Genomic DNA, 8,047 nt, shown 5'->3' on the forward strand with positions numbered 1-8,047 from the left:
ACCCAGAGACACACACACACAGACATATAGACACACAGAATCTCAGAGCTGCTGACAGAGAGCCTCAGAGACGCGCTGACATACAAAGGCACCGGCAGGCACACATCCACACAGCTCTCACTACTGCCCCTCCCTCAGGGGGCACCCACAGCCCTCAGGGACAGCCCCACTCACAGGTACAGGAGGGACTCGTGGCCATCAGCCGAGATGGATTCCATATAAAGTCACACATTATATTCCGTAGATGCAATCTCACCCCTGGGACATTTGTGTACATACTGATGCAAATGATGATCTGTTCACATCGCTTCCCCGAATATAAGGCATCCGCACATACTCTCGCACATCTGCACCGATACCTCTGCTCATAACAAGCAGAGAGTGCACCGGCTCCTAACGACTGAATGGAATTGGACTGGGTGGGGGAAAGCGGTTGGGGGTGGGGGGAGGATAGATTGTTTCCCTGAATTCTCCTGGGAGGGATTGTCTGGGACATGCCCCTTCCCTTCAGGATTTGCTGAGCTATCCAGACTAATGCCCATCTCACCTTCTCTAGGGGTCTACTGATAGGGAGAGAGGTGGGGAGGGCAGGGAGGCCCAGGCATTTAGATAGGAGACACAGCCCCCAAACACACAGACCCCCAAATCCTCAAACTCAAAGACAGAGTCACACACACACCAATACCCTGCAACTTACACACACAAGTGGACACAGCCTCAGCCCGCTTCACCACACACAAACAGCCTAGAGAGACACATGTAAATATACATTCTCTTCTAAAAACAAATAAGCACGCTCAGACTTGGATCCAGCCCTATAGACACCACAATACCCCACCCCCACACCATCACACATACCATCACCTCCCTAATTGACCTCATTTACAAATGTAAACACCCCCACACTGTTCTTACACTTGCACACACATCTAGTCTCAAGAGAGCACAGACTCCCTCAGAGCTCCAAACCTGTGTAAAACCTTATATCCTCTACCCAGACACCCACAGACATGCACATACATCCCTACAGATGGCGAAATAACCATTTATAGGCAGAAACAGCACACACACCACTGCAAACACAGGATTCCCAATAGTCACACCCTAGGTCTTGGACACATACCGGCACATCGTACTGGACACAGACAGACAAGGAGGTCTGCACACCAACATAATACTAAAGACCCACTCCTGTATCTCGGATGGGTACAAGTATCTGTTCCTTTACAGACACTGAGGTACCCAGAAACGGGCCCAGACCCAGCTAATGGCATCTCCCACCCCCTGCATTCCAGTCATTTATTGCTCTCAGACACAGAAATTCAGAGTGAAAAGTTTCTCTCTGAACCCTGATCTTTTACACTAAGAGCGCAATTGTAATGTGAAAGCTGGTGAGGTGTGTGCATATACACACACATGTGCACACACATACAAACATCCCCTCAAACATCCACACGACCACAGACAAACAACCTCCTCCCCCGCAAATCTCTCTTTTGCACATAATAAATCCAGCTACTACTCCTACTTCAATCCATGATGAGGTCAGTGTTTCACAATTACGGCTTCATATTCTTTTCACAACAACCCTATGAGGTAGTGTCTCTTATTGTACTCATTTTACTGAAGAAGAAACTGAGGTTCAGGGAGATCATGTAATATGTCCCAAATGGTGCCACACAGCTAATAAATGCCAGTGCCAAGAACTCAAAACTGGATTTATCTGACAGGAGAGCTCATATTCTTGATTTCTAGGCCACATACATGACAATGTCCACTCTATGCGTGCACACACGCACACACACACGAATTTTCTGGATTATCTGTCAAAAGACCTGGATATGACTCCTGGCCTCACCACTTATGGGCTAAGCTGGTTTTCTCATCTGCAAAATGGGAATAATGATAGGATGACCTTTATCTCCTTCTTCTCCTTCCCTTCTGGGTGGCTGGGGGAAGTGGGAGGTCATTGAACACTGAAGAATGCCGCACATGTGTCAGATGTTGGGAGGGCAGAGGGACTCCAGGAAGGAAGAAGCCCGTGAGGATGGTACTGGCTTTGCAAAACTTCTCAGGCAAGAGATGTGGAGGAGGCTGGAGCTGAAAATGAAAGCGCAGATGAAATTTGGGTGGATTTCGGGGAGAGAAGAAAGTATTCCAGGTAGGGAGATGACTGTAAGGGTTCAAGACAAACAAGCCGATGCACTCGTATGAGAAGGAATGTGAGGCGTGCGCTCCTTGAGTGATGATAATAACAATAGAACTACCGTTTATTGAACATTGATGTGTCAAACCCTGTTTTACGTGCATTATCTTCTTTAACCCTCTCAGCAATCCCGCAAGGAGGTTATATTATACTTATTTTGTAGTTGAGGAAACAAGCTTACAGGAGCCTTACTTCAAGCTCTATCATTCAGATTCCAGAACCCCCACCCTACCTGACTATGCAACTCTGCTCCTGAATTCTGATTAGTTGCTCAGAAAATCAAAATTGGAAGAAGCAGCATTAAACTCATTAGTGAAAAACACAGACTGGAGCCAGACTGCCATGGTGCCAACCTTGGCATTGCCCCTTATGACCTGGGTCACCATGGACAAGCTGTTCAGCCATTCTTCAGTCGCATTTCCTCATCTGTAAAGTGGGGATGATAGAGTCCACTTCCTGTCCTTGTGAGAATTAAGCAAACGATCCATATAAAAGGGCTCAGAACCATGCCTGTCACACAGAAGGCAACCAAAGCCATCATTACAGTATGGAGTGGCTGCATTTCCCAGTTAATTTACTAGGTGCCACATCAAACTTTTAAGGAAGTCAGGGCATAAATTACCCAAATAATTGAATATTCTCCTCAATAACTTTCCTAAGGAAGCTGCAGAACCATTATTCCAACCCAGGGCTTGCCTGACTTCAAAGAAGACAGAAGTGAAATGTCTTTGGAAGAGAAATCTCTCTTCCAACTCCTGCCTTCCAGCAACTCCAGCAGGAAGAAGAGTCCAGATAGGAGAGACCTTGGCAAAATCAGGATTAGCAAATTTATTTCATTCCATCAGGATATTCAGTTTCTTCCTGTGGGAGACTGGGCAAGTCACTCAGCTTCTCTGAGCCTCGGTTTCTTTACTTGCAAAATGGGGATAATAATATCTCTCAGGATTGTGGTGACAAATAACTATATATTAAAAATGGATATTTTTAAAGTGTTACCTCTATTCCTGGTACCATATAAGCACCTTACATGTATAATGTCATAAGTAGTCTATGTATACAATGCCATCAGCATCCTACATATACCATGTCCCAAGTACCCTACATATGTAATGTCTAGTTCTGACATGGTCACTAAGCAGGATGTAGTCATCTCATCTTCTGAGACTAGGTCCAAGATTTGGGTCTAAAAAGAGTCTTCATTAGTAACTGGATAATTCTGTGGCAGCGCCCCCAGCAGCGGTTCTGCCCTGCCGGGGAGTAATTCTAGGAAGGTAACGTGAGCTGGGGGAGGCTGGAGACCCAGCTTCACATTTATTTACTCTGACAGCTAAATTGGTGAGCAAGAGGGAAAATCAGATGAAAGCCATTTCAGAGTAAATACTAAATACAAAACTTAAACCCAGGTTGTGACAGATGGGAAGGGGGCAACGGGAAGAGACACAGGCAGCACACCCCTCCCCTGCTCAGGACCCTGGCCTCACCTTGTCACCTTCCTGGGCATTTCCTGTTTGAGTAGAGGAAAGAGCACAGAAGGAGGTTACAACTGCGTGGCCCTAGGCAAGCAATTTACCTCTCCTGGCCTCAATGTCCTCATCGGTAAAATGTGTGCATGTCATTTGAATCAGACGACTGGGGAAGTGATGGAGAGAGCACTAGCCTTGGAGTCAGATAGACCTGAGGTCAAATCCCAGCCCAGCCACTTCCCAGCTGGGTGAACTTAGAAAAGTGACTTATCTGAACCTCACTTTCCTTAAACTATGGGAAGAATATCAACCTCAGAAGAACAAACGAGATAATCAGTGTGAAAGGGCTTTTTAGACTTCAAAGTGTCTTGTGACTGTGAGCCACTCCGGTCACCCAAAGTCCCTTTCCAGTTCTGACGTGCACTGTGTAAGTTCCCATCGGCAGACATTTATGAAGCACCTACTGTGTGCCAGGCTCCAGGTAAGGCACAGGAAGCACAAACTGTCCTAGTCCCTGCCCACAAGGAGCCCAGTCTACTGGGAGAGAAGAGAGCCAGCATTTGCAGCACGGTGTGCCAGGTGCTACAGAGTGGGGAGCACAGGTGCCAGAGAAGCAAGGAGAAGGGTCATTTAAGCTGGCTTACGGGGTAGGTATCAGGAAAGGCCTCCTAGAGGAGGTGGCCTTTCAGCGAAGTCCTAAAGGATGAGTAAATATGAGGCAGGCCAGGCCTGAGGGGAGTTGGATCAGGCTGGAGAGAGGGTGCCCAGTTAGTGGTTTGCTGGGGCAGCATCAGGAGATGAGGCTGGGGAAGTAGGTAGGAGCCAGCTCCTGGAGGGCTGAGGGCTGAGTTGAGGAGTTTGGATTCGTTTTGAAAGCTATGGATCCACAAGCAGCAGCATTTCATCTCTGAAGATGCAGCATGGCTCAGTGGTTAGGGATTCTGGGTTTGGAGTCAGGTAGCCTGAGTCGATACCTGACTCTATTACACACTGGTTGTGGGACCTCAGGCGACTGACAAACTCTATGAGCCTTAGTTTCCTCAGCCACAAAATAGGCATTAACAAAGAACCCATTTAAAAGTACTGTGATGATTCCAAGAGACCAAGACCTATCCCCAAGTTAAGAGCTTGGCCTGACATCGAGTAAGCACTCAGTCACGCAGTGCCACTGTCATCTGTAATAAGAGGGTGCAATAGATCATAGGAGGCACTAGCTCAGCAGGGAGTCCTCAAGGGGCTGCATGTCCCCTCCTCAGAGAATTCCGCCCTGACCACACCATTTGAAGTAAATCTCTCCTATTAATCTTTTTCCAGCAGAGGGTAGATAAGGCTTAAAATTAGGGTAGACTGGGATAAGCCTGTATAGCATGCTAAGGAATTTCAGCTTCAAAATATAGACTGTGACAGGCCATCAAAGGCTTTTAAGCTGAAAATGACATGGTCAAATTGGGGGTTTGGAAAGATGACTTAAGCAGTGGCTTGAGGATAGATTTGAAGGGGATGAGTCTTTCACTGCATCCTGAAGATATTGCAATAAGCTAAGGAAGGTGATGAGGGAGCTACAGGGACAAGGATGATGGAAAGAAGGAATATAATGAAAAGTTAATGATTACCTGTCACTTTAATATGTTATATATGATCATATATTATATACATTCGTAACTGTATGTATAACACATCCAGTCTCCTAAAGAATCTTTATGTATTAAAGCTATATATATGTTATTATATGTCATATACCACATAATATATAATACTAATATATAATATATATATAGTCTATGATTCTGTATAACATCATATATAATTTTAATATATAAAGTTGATTATTTAAGAGACTGGATATGAGGAGTAGAGGAGTGAGAAATGTCAAAGATAACTTGCAGGTTTCTAATCTTTTATTTATTTTTTCTTCGTTATCTTGTTCCCAAAGACATGGAACCTGGGAGCAGTTGAGGACGGGCAAGGGGGAATAAAAAGCTAATAGTTTTGGTTCAGAGTACTAGGGAATATTCAGGTGGGGTGCCCAGGAGTGAACTGGATTTATATATATGTCTATAGCTCAGAAGAGAGGCTGGAAACGGAGGCGGGAACTTCAGGGACCTCAGTGCAGGGCTGGCAGTTGAAGCCACAGGAGTTGAGATATTACGGCATCCAGGATTAACTCCACATGCAGAAGAGAGTTGACTTGTTTGCTTTCTGATTTCAGGGAAGCAACTTGTCCCTGAGGCTCATTTTATTTTCAATGAGAATCACTCTTTAAATTATAAACTAAATTATAAAACATATATATCTGGTGATAAGTGCTAAAACAGAGCCAGGTATGTAGGAAGCAGCAAGGCAATTAACTGTCTTGGGGGAATGAGGTTGGGTAGGAAGACATCCGTTAGACAAATGGGTGGAGGTGTGCAGAAGGGTCTTTCCAGGTAGAAGGAACATCTTGTAAAAGGACATGGGGATCTGGGAGGTTGCATTGTGTTTGGGGTGTACAAGTCCAGTTGGGGGGAGAATGTATATTGGAGCAGACTGTAGGCGGCCTCATACACCTGGCTCATCCTGTGGGTATAGGTATTCGGAAGCGTCTTAGCTCCTCTTGTGATCAGCTCTCTCACTTCACTGGGCTTTGTTCTTCCTCCAACACTTTTCCAAAACCTTTTCCTTGGTTTCTGTTTAAACATCCTTCAGTGCTCAGCTCAGGTGTTGTTTCCGCTGGGAAATCATCTATACTCTCACCTCTGTTTCCAGCCTGGTTTATGTGCCCGTCTCCTGCTCTCCCGCAGCTCCTGAATCTTCCCTTTATCATGACACACGGTGGTGCACAGGAACCATGTCTTAACATCTTTACACCCTCCATGCCTGGCACAGGACAGATGCTCAGTATGTGTCTGAGGAATGAATAACTTTCCTTTTGATGAGGTCACCCACCAGAAAGCTTCTCAACAGGGAGAAGCCTGTTTTCAGAAGAGGAAAATTTAATTTGTTTTATTTTTTAAGGCTAAACTTTTAATTCTACTTCGAGTTCAGAAAGCTCACAGGGCGTATTGAAAATAAAATGCCATTCCGTGTAATCAGTAATCCTAGCCAAGTAAGACTGAATGCAGAGGAAGGAAGATACAGCCCCATGTGTTGGGGTAAATTCTGACAGATCTGCTTTTTTTTACCTGGGATTCAAGTCTCTCTCCGGAGACCACTAAGGAGAGCCTGCCTGAGAACGAAACCAACCCAGAGGAAAACACAATCAAGAGAGAGACAGATTCCTGACCGTATCATTCGAACACCTGGACTTTTCAGTTACTTGAGCCAATAAACTTCTTACTATAAGGTAGTTGGAGTAGGATTTTTGTCACTTGAACTGAGTCCCGACTAGCCTGCTCACACAGCCAGGGCTAGAAATCTAACTCAGGCATATCTGAGGCCAAAGGTCTCTGGGCCTTGGTTTCCTCATCTGCACAGTGAGGGGATTCTGCCTGCACTTGTATAGTTTTCAGCACAGTGATGCTATTAGGCTTGGAAAGCCAGTTTTCTAGTGCAACACATGAATAAGGGGTCAGAGATCTGATAAGGAACTGACAGCATCCACTGCACACCATTCTATCACCTGTGTGGCTTTCATTCTCTGCAGTTAACACCATCACTTTTGACACCACAAAGGTTTAGAAAGACATTTCCACTAATGGAATATAATTTAGGGCAAGGGTCAGCAAACTTTTTCTGTAAAGGTCCAGATGGTGAGTATTTTGGCCTTTGTGAGCCATGCAGTCTTTGCTGCACTATTCAACTCTATTACTGTAGTGGGAAAACAGCCACAGATACGTAAATGAATGGAGGTGGCTCTGTTCTAATAAAAATTTATCTATGAACACTGAAATTCAAAATCCATGTAATTTTCATGTGTCACAAAATAGTATTCTTTTGATTTTTTTCTTCAACCATTTAAAAATGTAAAAAACATTCTTAGTTTTGGGGGCTGTACAGAAAGAGAGCACAGGACAGGTGGGCTGAGTGTTTGCAGACCTGGGTTCTACCTAATGCTCTCTCACAAACTGTGTGATCCTGGCCAAGTCACTCTGTCTCTCCGGGTTCTGTTTTTTTCCATCTGGACAACCAGGGGCCTATATGGGATAGCCTCTCAAGGCCCTTCAGCTCTCAAGTACCACGATTCTGATTTTTCATCAACAAATATTTATTGAGCATCTATTACCAAGCCAGCCAATGTTTTAAATGTTGGGGATATAAGTAAAAGTTTCTGCTCACATGGAACCTACATTCTAATGAAAAAAAGAGAAGATAAATTTATATACAATGCTGGGTAGTGAGAAGTGCTCTTTAGAAAATGAAGGGGAAAAGGATTGGGGAGTGATAGGGCTGTGATTTTAGG

Source organism: Equus quagga, chromosome 1 (assembly GCF_021613505.1).
Source record: "Equus quagga isolate Etosha38 chromosome 1, UCLA_HA_Equagga_1.0, whole genome shotgun sequence".
In the NCBI taxonomy this organism is placed as follows: domain Eukaryota; kingdom Metazoa; phylum Chordata; class Mammalia; order Perissodactyla; family Equidae; genus Equus; species Equus quagga.